Below are 15,916 nucleotides of genomic sequence, written 5' to 3'. Positions count from 1 at the left end.
ATACCTCATCAAAGGGGATAAATTAGGTAAAAAAACCCCGAAATTTGAATTTTTGGCAATTTTTTACCCAAGAAAGGGAACGACATAGACACCCAATACTGATAGAGGTACATACTATGGTCCTACGCTACCACACCAAATTTTTAGATTTGGCAATTTCCAAAATTTAAGGGGGGTGGTCCTATGTACCCCTGCCAAAATTTAGGGGGTGGGCCATGGTTCCCCTGCCAAAATTTAGAGGGGGTGGTCCTATGTACCCCTAGGTCATTGACCCCGGGCCAAGGTCATTGACCTTTCACCCCGGTCATGAAAGAGAGTGAGGATGAGTCATTCGGGCAAACGCCGGGGCCTACTACTTGTAGGCATTCATTTTCATATGTTGTTGTTGTTGATGATGATGATGATGATGACATAAGGGTAAGACAACAATATACGCCCCTGTGTGAATGGACTGCAAAGTCCAATACACCACTATACATTGAAAGATCAGTTCAGGAAGCTGGGGGCCGTTACCCCCTTGCTTTTCTACTCTTCACCCATGTACTTGACCATGTCCATGGTATATTACTATGCTATTCCCCGTAAGTCCGGCTCGTAGGAAACACTTTCTTATTATTTTGCAAAGTGTATGTTTTAGAATAAAATTTAAACGTAAAATCAATTTGCAGTATACAGATAGTGTGCATGTGCGTGTGTGTGTGTGAACTACAAGAAATAGTAAGCAATAAATTAATAAATGCTTCCTAATGCCACTAAAATTACGTTTTGGGAAATCTTAAAGTTTTACGTCACACAATTATGCCGGTTAGGCTAAAGGAGACGTAATGATGAGAAATGAATGAAACGGTTGAATGAAGAAAGTGGGAGGAAACGGGAGAACCCCGAGAAAACGCGCGCAAGCACGCACGCGGTGTTTATCCACCACAAAACTCATTTGGTACGAGCTAGGATCGAACCAAGGACCTCATACACTAAAGCTGAACACTCTACCACTGTGTTTCCGCGGCCTCCTCTACGTTTTAAGGCATAGATTTACATATCCTATATTTGTTTGACTAGAACAATGAGAGAGAGAGAGAGAAAGAAAGAAAGAAAAGACTTGTTAATACAACGTACAGATAAATATAAAATAACCATATTAACTGTTGCTTTGTTAGTGATGTTGAATGTTAAAAAAAAGTTCCCACACAAAAAATAATTTCCTACATCCCTACACAAAACGAATGTTTAAATTTAGTACTTTTTGTTTACGTTTTGTTTCCTGATTCAAAGACAGTTGCATTGTCATACCTTCTTCTGGTTTCGCTTAGATTCACTATAATAATAATTATTTCACCATCATTCATTTTTGTTAATCATCCACCTCTTTTAGCTTACAGGATAAAACTATTGGACGTAAACGATTTACGAGCAACATCATTTTAATGACTTTATTTTTTGTACACCTCAGAAAATATGCCATACAAGATTGTGTTGAATTGTGGAAGTCATGGAATAATAATAATAATAATAATAATAATAATAATAATAATAATAATAATAATAATAATAATAATAATTATTATTATTATTATTATTATTATTATTATTATTATTATTATTATTATTATTATTATTATTATTATTATTATTATTATTATTATTATTATTTAGAATGATAAATAGTAAGTATCATAACCATTTACTACAGTAAGATTTAAATACTGTTAGTACAAGGTTTAGAAATAACTTGTTGAAAATAAATTGTGAGGAAACTAAATACATATCATATACTAACAAAACCCAATTCTATGTGAGGCAAATATGTAGTTAGTGGTGTAACTTTGCATAGAGCTCAACAGATTAAAGATTTGGGTATAGTGTTTGACAGAAAGGGCGGCTATATACTACGAGATAAATCCTAGGAAATATCTTAGGATTTATCTTCGGAAAAATGTTATGACATATCTCGTAGGAAATCCTACAGTTATGTGCCATATACATGACGAGTTTTCCTGTCTGACCGAATGACGTTTTTCAATATCATGAAATAGTTGTATTTAACAAAAGTAAAAGACTGATGAATTCCTATGCTAACTACACTACACAACCTACTAATATTAATACCAGGAGCTATATTGTTAAATTGGATACCTCTTTAAAAAATAATAAAAGCATGAAAATCAGAAGGGCGCTGATGTACTCTTGACGCACCACATTTTAGAAGATTTATAGGTAAAATTCAATTCTTTGCATGTAAAGACATATTTATAAAGAAAAATTTCTGCAAGGAATAGAATTAAATACAAAGTAATACAGCTATATTGTAATATAATAAGTGTAGGTTTACTAGTGTAAAATCATTATAAGTGTTTTACTACGGATGAAATAAGTGAGGAACAATGTTTAGCAAAAGGAGTCCAGCTATTTTTTCTAAGAAATGTTACAATTTCGGTAGTTTCTGTCCACATTTGTTTAGTTTAGGTTAGTTCAAGTTAGTTACGGTTAGGTTAGGTTATATTATGTTATGTAAGATTATATTAGTATAGGAGTATATAATTTTTTCTATTAATATTAATATTATTTTCTAAGGTTAGTTTACAGGGTTTGTATGATAAGTAATGAGACCAGGTCTGGAAACATTGTTTTATTGATCTGATCTGTACAGGGACTTAAAAGCTTTCGAAGTACTCTCCTCTTGCGTCGATGCACTTCTGCAATCGATGTTTCCACGCTGCAAACGCCCCCTGGAAGTCAGCAGCCGGCATGTCCTTTAGAAATGTGGTCACGGCTGCTTGGATGGCTGTGACGTCTGCAAAACGGGTTCCTTTCAAGCGTGGCTTCAGCTTCGGGAAGAGGAAGAAGTCGGCCGGGCTCACATCTGGGCTGTAGGGTGGTTGTGGAAGGACTTCCACCCCAATCCGGGTCAAAAAGGAGGTCACTAAGAAGGCGGTGTGGGCAGGGGCATTGTCGTGATGCAACTTCCACCGGCTAGCGATCGCCGGTCTTTTCCGCTTGACGCTCCTGTGCAGTCTCTCAAGGACTTGTTTGTAGAAGGCGGCGTTGACGGCTTGTCCTTGGGGTACAAACTCCTTGTGGACCACCCCCACATTGTCAAAAAAACAATCAACATTGTTTTCACCTTTGACTTCGACATTCTGGCCTTCTTGGGGCGCGGGGACGCAGGAGTGTGCCACTCCGCGCTTTGACGTTTCGTTTCAGGGTCGTACTGGAACACCCACGACTCGTCACCTGTTATGACGTCATCTTCAAAGTTAGGGTCACTGTTCATGAGGTTCAACAGTTCCTGACAACAATCAACACGTCGTTGCTTTTGTTCGTCAGTCAACACTCGCGGCACCAGTTTCGCACAGATTTTTCTCATTCCCAATTGTTCCGTCACAATCTTGTGCACTGTTGTGTGGTTCATATCGAGTTCATCAGCAATCAATCTCAACGATAATCGACGGTCTGAGTTCAGGAGATCCCTCACTTTTGCCACAGTTTCGTCCGTAGTCACTGTTGTCGGGCGTCCAGCCCTCTCCAGATCCTCAACGCTTTCCCGGCCGTTCCGGAACGCACTGTGCCAACGAAACACCTGGGCTTTGGATAGGGCTTCCTCTTTGTAGGCCTCCGTGATGAGAGAAAGCGTCTGAGTAGCCGTTTTCCCCAGGCGAACGCAAAATTTGATCGCATAACGCTGTTCGATGGAACCCTCCATGTTTGTTGATTTTCCGCCGTGACAAGAATGTTCACAAGGGCTTTGTCCAAGGCTTGTCCGCGCTCCACTAAGGCTCGGAGCCAACTGACGCGCGGTGCGTTGCTTTGCTCGGACCCCCCCCTACATCCTCCATCACCGACAAACCCGCTCCAGCGACACGCGCGCCGCGGCGCGGCGAGTCTCATTACTTATCATACAGACCTTGTAGTTTCAGTAGGTTAGATTTGGTTATAGTATGTTAGGTATAAATACTTGCATCTTCCATTTCTCCTGTAAATTTTGCATTTTCTACGTTCTCCTGGACCTCTTCAGTGAAACATTTACATAAGTGAGTGCATATAAAAGATGACCGGTGATACTATTTTCTACCACCGGTGTATTTCTGCACAGTTTACAGAAGCTGTAACTTACGTTTACAAATTGAGCGCTACTAGCATGACACCACGACGAAGTCGTATCACTCAAAGTCGTAGGCCTACCATTGCAAATACCCACTCGTTTTGACTACCTTCGCTTACGTGCTTGCTTCCTTCGGACGCACCCCCTCGCTAACGCCGAGTCCCCGCTTCAACCAGTTCTCACTCAGATAGCATTCGTGCTTTTTAGTGGCCACTTAGTACAGGCTGGTTTGAGTTTTTGCACTATAGTTTTCATACTATACACCCGGATGCCGTATTTATAGGCAAATCGTAAAAAAAAAAAAAGTTTTTCAATAACTGCTTTAGATGGTCCCCTTGAATTTTATCTATGCCATATGAGGTATTTTCATATCGCCCAGCGCAAATCATTTAGGAAATAATAATAAGGAAATAAGTAACAAATTATAATTTTTCAACAATTATTTCGAGTGGTGCACCTAAAGTAAACCTGCGCGATCAGAAGATAAATGAGCAAAACATACGTAAAAAGTTGTTTGTTTTCACTTTCTCTCACCTGATATCGCTTAAATCGAAATCTTACCAATTTTCTTTTCGAAATAGAGCGTGCTCTAAACAAGATAAATCCCATAAGATCGTTCAGCACATAGGAAATGACATGCAATTTGATGCCATACACGTTGAGATTTTGACTCTAGGACAAATCGTAAGATATTTCCTAGTATCTATCCTATAGTGTATAGCCGGTCAAATATGTAATTTAGCTATCATATTGATGATATAGTCCAAGGGGCTAGAAGAAGAATAAGGTTTATTTTCAAACAATGGGCTGTTTTAAAATGCCAGGTCATATGTATATTTATACAAGATGCTTTCAATATCAAGACTAGAGTTTGGTGTGGTTATGTTCTTGGCAAACAAAATTGAGTCAGTCCAAAAATCTTTTATTAGGCTACTATTACAACGATATTGTATATTTGTGAGTTACTTTCATTTTTCTTTTAGCTGTTTTGAGCAAAGGTGCTACTTAAAAGTGCACAATCTGTTGTTAAGAAGAAGAAGAAGAAAATATATAGAATATATGTTCAAGGGCGCCCATCTTGTTGTTTCCAAGGGGGGAAGTATAAGCGACGTTTCAAATATAGGTTCAAATTTTCTGTAATTAATGTAAAAATTCTGTTGGGTTTTCGGTATTCTGAAGTACAACTTCCTCTAGGGGGGCTAGCGCCACACCTTGCCCTCCCTGATGGACGCCCTCGTATATGTTGATGTTATATATTATCTGTAATCGTGGTTACAGTAACAACAGATAGTTATTTGTTTCGGATTGCTATGACAACTTGTACTTGTTAATGGTGACTAAGAGAATAAAACTCGTTGTAATATGAATGTGATGTGTCTAATTTCAAGATTATGCAATCAATAGTTCTTGCAAATATACATATAAATTAAGGGTGCCTGATAGTGGTGAGTTATTTTAATATTCGAACTGGGCTAATGTAACGGAAAATAAGTAAGAAAGAAAATATAACGTTACACTATGCCGTAAAATTAAAGAGATTACTACTCACATAGTTATAAACTCTGAAATCAATTTTGGGGATTACAGGTATTAAGTGACAGGAAAAAGTTATTGAAAGAAATTGTATTCAGAAAATAGTAGACAATAGATGTCATAGTGAATGCTGCTTACATAATATAGGTATAAGGGTACCAATGTATCATATGAGAAATGGATAAACATTAGTTTCCTTGAATCCAAAATTTGTAATTTTAAGAATGACCAACTCTTAATCTAATTTGAAACGTCTATTTTTATCAGTACAGAAGCATAAATTTTAAGTTCGACAAATATCATTTGTAGTATTTTTGACGATGTATAAATTTTGAATCTAAAAATAGTTGATATTAATTTGAATAGGAATTATTGTTTAATCCGATGCTATTTCATTTTATCATTATCTTTTTTTATTATTTCAGCAAGTAGGTTACATTGTATGCAATATGCGTTTATTTTTGTCTGACAAGGTGCTGTATTTTTGCTATTAGGCAAATAAAAACATTATTATTATTATTATTATTATTATTATTATTATTATTATTATTATTATTATTATTATTATTATTATTATTATTATTATTATTATTATTCCATGACTTCGACAATTCAACACAATTTTGTATGGCATATTTTCGGAGGTATACAAAAAATAAAGTCATTAAAATGATGTTACTCATAAATCGTTTACGTCCAATAGTTTTATTCTGTAGGCTGAAAGAGATGAATGATTAACAAAAACGAATGATTATGAAATAATTGGTGGAATGAGAATATGGGAGAAAAGTGACTGACATGATGTTATCCACCGCAAACTCACATGGTCTGGGGTCGAACCATGGACAGTCCTTCGCACCAGAGGTGAGCGATCTTCCATTCAGCCACTGTGCCCCCAAATGATTAAAGCAAAATAATATTTATCAAATAGTTATTTTAAAAATAATTGTGTAATACATATTAAAATATCCCAGAAACTAAATAAAAGTAACATCTTTCACTTCGGTAACGTGTTATTCCGCTTAATATCAAGAATTAGGTACCGCAATTTTTCCATAAAACACAGTAAAAATGTGTTAAAATATTCAGTGTAGAATAGATATATCAATGACGCTCAATATTGTATTTTCCTTCAAACATACTCTTTGAAGAAATACAAATGCTTTTTAGTTGATTAATAAAATAATTTATTTCACTTTCCAAGCTAACGGTATCAGGGAAATGATTTTGTTCATATTTGTTAGCTAAGGATCGTTACTAAGCTCCGGCACCAGAGAGTCTAACGAGATGTTTCTCAGACAGAGAATATTGCAAGTATATGCATCTCATTTTGAATTAAGAGAGAGGTTCAAAGTATGTGATCGCAACCTTCAGCACCCATGAAACTTTCACTTGTTTCTTTGGATAAATATATGTTCAAAAAATAAGCAGTCAATAATTTAAGGTGAACCCAAGCTAGCACCCTCAAAATTATTTCGGCCTCTGTCTTAGCGGTATAGAGACTAGCCTGGCTATATGAGGGTATTAAAAAAAAACTCCAGTATCAAAACTTATTTACTAACCTAGATATTTCATATGGCGCGTTCAGTGTAGAAGGGAATCAAGACCAAGTTTCGTCATTTGGACATTTCATTTTTAAGACTTCTATCTGAAACTCATTTTAGTGTTCAAAAGATTAAAATGTTCAGATATTGTAAATAACTCTTATAATGTTAAAAGAAACACTGAACTTTTCCATGTACGAGCACTTAAGCGTTCCATGCAAATTTATGTCTCTTTTTCTCGTTAACTTTGGTAATGTGATTTGATTCCCTTGTTCTCTGAACGTTCCACATACATAGTGTATATTTCATTTATTTTACATAGGTCAAGGCAATACTGGACGAAATTTTGAGTACTGGTAGATGCTGTGACAATTTTTTTTCTTTTTTACTTTTTAAAATGGCAATTCAACTATTTCTAATCTGATGAAATCGTATTTACGTCAATGGTTATTTTTATCATGCGTTTGAAATATCATAATCACCATAAGTATTCCCATTATTGGTTTGTTATGCCTGTAATTGGTTTGTTACTCTATGCCCTGCGATCTACAGCCAACCTCACTGTCCTGACTTAAAAGTTTTTCGCTTCCACCATCACTTTTATCATGTGCCTTAGAACATGTTTTCTCTTAATTAATCTTTTAATCAGATTCTTTTCCTCTTCTTAGTTACATTCAATATTGTTATTTCTTTCCACTATTCCTCGCGCTTTCTCATCGGTTTTCCCTATTACCAATCTAATTTTCCCCACGTTCATACTTCGAAAGTGTTAAGTCGCTTGAAATCGCTTTCGCGTAGTTCGTCCATGTTTCGTCCATGTGAAGTACAATACATCTCTACACGAAGCATTTTATGTTTCTTTTTTAACTTAATCTTTATTCTCTTCTACCTAATGTTGTTACCTCTTTCTCTCTGATCCTATTCTTGCTTTTATTTCAGGAATTGACATCAACATCGAAAACCGAAAACAATGTGGGTAATTTGTAGTAAAAAAAAAAATAAATAAATAAAATGAAATCTTTAAGTTTTATATCCCACGATTATGCTGGCTAGGCTAAAAGAGACGGTGATGATGAGAAATGAATGAAATGGTAGAATGAAGAAAGTGGGAGGAAACGGAAGAACTCCGAGGAAGCTCACGCACGCTGTGTCTGTTCACCACAAAGTTCACTTGGTGGGAGGTGGGATCGAACCCGGAACTCCAAGCAACAGAGGTAAACGCTCTACTACTAAGCCACCGCGGCCCCCTGAAGGAGACGCTGTTGATGAAAAATGAATGAAATGGTGGAATGAAGAAAGTGGAAGCAAACGGGAGAACCCCGAAAAAACCCATACACATGATGTTTGTCCACCACAAAGCTCACTTCGCGCGAGCTGGGATCGAACCAAGAATCCTATGCACCAGAGGTGAACGTTCTACCACTGAACCTCCGCGGCCCCAATTTGTAGTAAGATGTATTATTTTTATTATTAAAATAAGTGCCACATTCAAAGATAAACTGGATTTACAGTAATATTCTATCTTAAATAAGAATATAGAATAGAATATAGAAGTAAAGAAAATCAGATTTATTATGAAAATTGGAATGTGTTCTATATTATAAATTAGAAATTGGTATGTGTTCTATATTGGACAATATCTATTCTCTAACGGAGTCTTTAGAGAACAGATATTGTCTAATATAGAACACAAACCAATTTTCGTCCTTTAAAAATTTTTCAGTATGTGATAAGTTCTAAACTCGTGAATGGAGCTTTAAACTACAATCATAATTGCGCACTAAAAGCTTTATGATGCTTGGAAATCAGTATTTTGTTCCATCTTTTAGAAAAATAGAAATATTTAAAATTCTTTACACCACAGAAAGCCTTCCTCGCTACTCTAACGTGCCCCTTTGGTGCACGTGGTCCGGGTTTCGATTTCCAGTAGAAGACCAATACAAATTTTGAATGCATTAAACTGGTTCGGATTCCACCTTAGACTGTAAGTCCACATTTCATATAGTCTCGATGCTGAAAAAGGACGCTAAACGTCTACAAATATTCCATGCACAATCTCAATAACCTTAATTTGCCGTGAAGGACTAAGATCGTAGTTATAGTCCTAAATTATCCTCATTCCATCTTTTATAATTTAGTAGAAACCAAGTTGTGACGAATTAAGTAATTAGTTCGAAAATTATGCATTACCTTTTGTTACATTGAATCATTTCCACTGAAACCAAACAGCGAACACACCTCCTAAGCTGTAACACTATTCAACAATATTAAATTTAGAAAGAACTCAACAACCTGCATTGAAATTTTGAGAGTTGTTCAACGTTTATTTTTCTTTTCAAGCTGTTATCGAAGTTACATAACGAAACAAGAAGATAATGCAACGTTTTAGTTGGGGGTCGTTTCAAAAATAAACATCAAGGATTGATTTTGTATTGTTTTTGTTTTTTTTTCCTTTTAAGTATGTTGCATAAGGTGTATACTATACACACAGAGAGGTTAACTCCTATCGTTAATTGCTATTGTTAGTATTTAAACCGTTGTCCTTCGTGCTTCGCGTGTTCAAGTAACCTTACCTGCGTCTGTTATTAGCTAATCCATTCGGCGGCCTCTTTCGATTGGAACGTCGATTCGGCAGCCGGTGACGGAGTGCAGATGAGTGTGACAGACAGATTGGAGCTCGGTGCCAAACACACACACTCACACACACGCATGAACATACACTCACATACTGTGTTCCTTTCTTCCCTGATCAGAAATGTTTATTCAATGCTTCACGTTGCCAAAGTTCATTGATTCAAGCCTTTATTTTTTCCTACCTGTTTGATGTGGTCGTTTACTTCTTTAAGGTAAACAAATTCATAGGCTAATATGTGAGAGATATGTGGCAACGTTGGGAAGTTATGTGTGAAAGTAGGCGGCCGGCCACCAGGTAAGCAAAAAAGAAGTTGCAATAAAAGAGGTCATCACTCCAAACATTAGTCAGTGGCCCTCCTGCGTAAAAGGAATTGTCAACAACAAAAAACAGTGATGGAAAGCGAAAGTGTTATTGAGCCATAGTGAAGACTTGAAGTTTCTTCATTAACATCAATGTAGCTGTGATCTTCAAGTACACCGTATATGGAAGTCCTGGAATTATTTGTGTCGATGGGGCCAGTGGTTTTGTGCTAGACCGCTCACTTCCTCTCATGAAAGGAGTCCTTGATTCGACTCCAAGTCATGTGAGTTTGTAGTGGACATCAGGTCTGTGGGTTTTCTCGAGGTTCTTCCGTTTCCTCCTACATTATCATTCCACTAATTCTTCCATGTTTGTTCACTTTCCTTAATCATCCATCTCCTTTAGCTTACTGCGAGACGTTAAATTTAACATACATATATTATGTTTTGTTTCTCGAGTAAGTAGCTATTTGTGTGGATCCTATTCTTATGTTATCCCAAACACAAATCCTGGAATTAGTTCAATACAAGACCGTTTTCAGAAAAAAATTACATACGCACATACATACATACATACGTATGTGCTTCACGATACTGGTATTCCAATATCTCTTTCTTGATGCGGCCTTCACTAAACAAAGTTATATGATTTTATTATCTTTCCATTTATTATGATGCCAACCAATAGCGACGATTAGATGTTAAAAGTGTGTGTGTGTGGGGGGGGGGGGGAGGAAGGCAAGACATGATTTGAATATTTGTATTTCAATCTTAGTTTCCCTGGTTGTTTCTAAACTGCTTGACGAAAGTTTATACAACTAATAGGATAGTATCTTTTTAGTTAAAATACCGTACATCATATTTCATATTTTATTAAGTAAATTGACAAGAGGTAAGTAGGTACTAACGTAAGTAGGTACTAACGCTTTGTACTCTTAAACAACGAAGGTGTGAGAAAGATTTGATTCCTTGCTCATGAACATCTTAAAATTCTGTCTGGAAAATTGTGTGATCAGATTATTTAATAACAAATTTGCAAAACAAACAAATAGAAGGGATAATAATGAATAATGAGGCTTGTTTTGTAGAAGTTATATTGAAAAATGAAATGAAATCTTTGAGTTTTACGTCCCACGATTATGCCGGTTAGGCTAAAGGAGACGGTGATGATGAGTAATGAATGAAATGGTGGAATGAAGAAAGTGGGAGGAAACGGGAGAACCCAGAAAAAACCCACGCATACGGTGTTTGTCCACCACAAGGTTCACTTGGCGGGGGCTGGGATCGAACTCGGGACCCCTAGCACCAGAGGTGAACGTTCTACCACTGAGCCACCGTCCAGTGCGTCCCAGGGTGTGAAATCATAACAGTCGAAATAGGGAGAGGAGGGGAAGGCAAAAGTGTAAAAATAAACTACGCACTAAATGTTTCGATGTGGAGAGTTCGCATATTTGAACAACCATAATTACTAAACTATTGTTGTATGAATAGGAATACAATTAACCACTAGCTCACTCATTAATTAGACTTGCATGCCAAAATAGACCTATATTACTAAGTAACTTGCTAATCTCTGACAATAGAATCATTTTCATTTTATTCACCTCCGGTAAGTTCTTATTGCGGAGGTTTTCTTTCAAAAATATTAAGTGAGGGGAATTCACCTCGTCATATCCCCAATGATATCGAATCCTGTAATTTCCCCTCAACTTTAGCTAAGACTCCGTCATGAGTTTTTCGTTCTACCAAGCTATTTTCCATTTTTCTTCACACACACATTTCGAACGATTATATTAAGTTTTCGTAATGAAAAAAAAAGTAAAGAGATCTGACAAAATGATCAAATCCATTTCCTGGTTTTCTTTTGGAAGCTATTGAGAGCTTCTAAAAGGTAGGTCTATTCTCAATAGATTAATGAACTCAACAGAGTGGTTGCAGTACAGCAGCCAGGGAGAAGGGGAGGGAGAGAACTGGGAATCTTGGATATCAGCCAGAACCAGATGTTTTAGCAGAGCAACCGCTCACACCTTGCTGTGAACTCTTCCATGTATACAACATAACTGACTTATTAAAACAAAAAGGTGTAAGCAATTATTTTTTTTAAATCTAGCGTTCTCGTAGTATTGATCATGTAAACGACATTACAAGTAATACCATGTGCGTCGCGATTAGAAGTATCAGAAAATAAACAAGACTATCCCCTACACTGTGATTTATCATTATAGTGTATTTTTATACATACACTAAATATAAATGAATAAATAATACTTTTTAGGAGAACAAAAACTATGAATTACATGGGCTTTTCCGAGACTCTCATCCTCATTCTGACATTTCTTTCGTAATAATTTACTTTCATTGGGGGCACGGTGGCTCAATGGTAGAACGCTTACCTCTGGTGCCACTGACCAAATAAGCTTGTGGTGGAGAACATCGTGTCTGTGGATTTTCTTGGTACAATCCCGTTTCCTCCCACATTATCTTTCCACCAATTCTTCAATCATCATTCACTTGCCTTAATCCCTCTTAGCCTAAAGGGCATAGTCATGGAAAGATTTAATTTACTTTCATTATGAGCCTCCGTTAGCCTAAAGGACATACTCGTAGGATGTTAAATTAAAGATTCCTGTCTTTTTTCTTTTTTTAAATATAATTCCTGTACGCTTCCGTTGTATATACAATATAGGAAACAATATTTATTCCAAGATGAGGAGCGAAGACTTTCTCTTCCCATAGTTTCGACAAAATTCACCTCTGCATTTGAAAGAAATCAATTTCTTTCTCATCAAGTAAAGTATTGAAAGTAAGTTTAAGAACGCAACTGAATTTATTTGCTCGCCTTACTCTTCTATACTTATATAGTAAAATACTGTATTAATTGTATCTGTCATCAGTTTTCAAATAGAAAGGAGTCACTTAGAGCCACCAAATTTATACAGATCTTAACCACAGGCAGATGTTAACCAAATCTAACCGCTTACGAAATCGTTCTTTTATTGTCGTTTCTGGCTGTTGTAAGAACTCCTTCCTTGCCTGAATGTAACCAATATTACATAGTTGTTATGCGAGAGAACATAACACGAGAGGATAACGATGTTGCTCTTTGTTATTAATTTATTTCACTCACTGCTTTACTTCCATATATTTTGCATAAACTTTATTCTCTCCGTGCGAAGAACGGCAATTTCAGCTAGTATTTTAATAACTGAAGGTCTTAGAGGATGAAGGTGATATGTAACAAATCGTGTATTTCGAGAAAATTGAGCTCAAAGTTATTATGATTGCATTTATTAGTTAGAGATGGGCACGTGTCGAGCTAAACCTCGACTCGATTCGAAACTCGAAGTGAATTCAAGTCGAGTTCCGAGCCGAGTCACTGTTTTGAGGTCGAGTTTCGAGTCGAGTCGAGTTTGAAAAATGGCTCTATCGTTTAGCTCGTTTTAACTCGTTTTGAAATCATTGCCTGATTAGACTGGAAAGTGAAAGCTATGAGAAATGTAAGCAGTAATGTGGAATATTTTTTAGTGTTGCTCACGAGGTGAAACACTGCTCGCGTCTCGAATAAGACAACAATGGATTTTTATAACAAGACAGCCACAAATGTCGTGAGCACTAACATAAGTATATAGTGTAGTTCTCACCACCAAGGCTGAAACCTGTATGGTAAAAGTTTTGAGCCGAAGCAGAAGCGCAACCCGATATCGCTTATATGCATACCCTTTTCTGAGAAATTCAACATCGAGGGGATGTGGTAAGTATTACAATGTGTTCTGTTTGTTTGTTGTACTATTGTTATATATTTTATTTGGGAGGTTGAACATGTAGATATGAAAGTGGCTAACAGTTCATTTTTGCATATAGAACATAAATACTACGTGTTTATTCATATGAATTTTGAAAATTTCACCCACAAGAGTGAAAAAATATTTTTAAATTTTATGTTGTTCCTTTAAACTATTGATTAAATATATTCAATTTTGTAAATGAAAATACTAATTTGTCATTTACTTGCACCAATTCAATATGGACGAATGGTGTGAAAGGATAGAGGCTACAAAATACTGATATCCGGAACGACTATACAGAAACGAAAACACTGACTAAAACTGATCACTATACCAGGATACAGCCTAAACCCAAATGAGCTGAAACTAGACTTATTTTTGTTGATTTATATTTTGCTTGTGAAGAAGGATTATCAACAAACCCTACTTCTATGAGGCTTCAACATAGATTTTGACTAGCTGGACATGACTGAGGCGGGAGAACGGAAAAAAAAAAGTAAAAAGAGGGTAAACCAGCTCATTTTCACTAACGATTTTTGATATTTAATGAATCTGCCTTTTCTAGATCCGATAAACTGATTTGGGTAGGTCTCGAAGTGGGAAAGTTATTCAGAGGCGAATTAATAAAAAATCACTTCCACGAAGGGGTAACATTTTACCTACGATTTTCATGTTAAATGAGTCTATCATTTTTGAGTGTAATAAATACTGTACATTTAACTACATCTCGATCAAGTGTAAAAAAAATAATGTAACTACGAATTCTGAAAATTTATTTCATAGTGAGCTAACGAAATTGCCTAACGATTTAAACGAAATGCAGTGAATCTACCGTCTTCTACTTTGAGAAAACAATTTAGCTAATCTTCCTGGGAAAAATAATTTCAAGAAAAAAACCACATTCACAATACCTATGTTGGAGAAGAGACGAAAATTTTGAGTATGAATATCGCAAAAGGGTTGAATCTCTCGTTTTCGGGCACCAGAAAGTGATCTAATAAGATCTCAACTTTGGCCAAAAAAAAAAAAAAGTTTCGAAAAATTCATATCACGTGAGGAGTGCTAATGATCTCCATTGAATGAAGTAAATCTACCATTTTCAGGTGCGAGGAAGTAGATTATCATTATCTTCACATTATCTTCTGTTTGTAAATAATAATAATAATAATAATAATAATCTACAGACGGCTTCCGAAAAATAATTTCTAGGAGACCAAGGAATTTGTCTAATATATTTTCTAGTTTCTGTCATTCGTTAAATGAAGTAAATCTTCTGTCTTTCGGCATGAGATTTATTTGTTTTAAGTTCTCGACTACTTTGGGAAGAGATGTTAAGAAACGAGCCGGAGAAACCTATTTGCTGAAGGCTAAGAACGATTTCGCCTAATGATTTCACGGAATACGGGGGTGAATCTACATTTTTAGATACGAGAAAGCGATTTATCTAGATTTCGACGTACAGATTTTTTTTTTTTTTTTTAATGATTGATCTAATGAATTTGAAATTGTTCAACGAGTACTTGAGCTTGTAATTATTGAAGCGAACGTAATACCCTACTACTCTGCTCTACCACACTACTAGAACGTCATTTCTATGTTTGTCCGTCCACCTGCTCCACAGTAACTCTCGTAAAACTTATTCGATTTCAATGAAATTTGGTATATGCCTTCCTTCAGCCTGCCAAAATAATCCTCTTGTTTGGGGTTTAATCTATCAAGAATAAGAAGGTAAAATCTATCATACTATGTTCTTGCAAGTTTGCACATGTACAGCGGGGGACACTTCTAAATGGTACAGCCATATGGAGATTTACGGCTAAGGTGTACCATTTAGAAGTGTCCCCTGCTGTACATGCAAAACATTATTCATATAAACAAAGAAATATTTACCAAATTTTCTTGTCCAAATGACCGAACAAACACCAAAAAGGTTCGGGCTAACTCAGGTTCGCGCTCAATTAAGCCCGAGCCCAGTTGAGCGTGAATGCCGAGCTCGCGAGCGTAGTGCTCTCAAGTTTCGA

At 36.2% G+C, this 15,916-nt stretch overlaps 1 protein-coding gene across 2 annotated transcripts in view; it reads right to left on the bottom strand.

Annotated features, from left to right (window-relative positions):
* Window positions 1-15,916, bottom strand: part of LOC145690467 (uncharacterized) — a 160,872-nt gene that overhangs the window by 129,898 nt on the left and 15,058 nt on the right. Inside the window, exon 1 of one of the 2 annotated variants that reach the window (XM_081765379.1) lies at window positions 9,750-9,861. The exons of the other annotated variant lie outside the window; for it this stretch is intronic. The gene's annotated coding sequence lies outside the window, so the exon portion shown is untranslated. Of the gene's footprint in view, window positions 1-9,749; window positions 9,862-15,916 lie in introns of those variants that run through there. 2 annotated transcript variants of the gene reach the window in all.

This window comes from Thermobia domestica, chromosome 7 (assembly GCF_964235325.1).
Source record: "Thermobia domestica chromosome 7, izTheDome1.hap1.1, whole genome shotgun sequence".
Lineage (NCBI taxonomy): Eukaryota > Metazoa > Arthropoda > Insecta > Zygentoma > Lepismatidae > Thermobia > Thermobia domestica.
The sequence above is the reverse complement of the archived record's forward strand: the minus strand, read 5'-3'. Positions and strand labels throughout refer to the sequence as shown.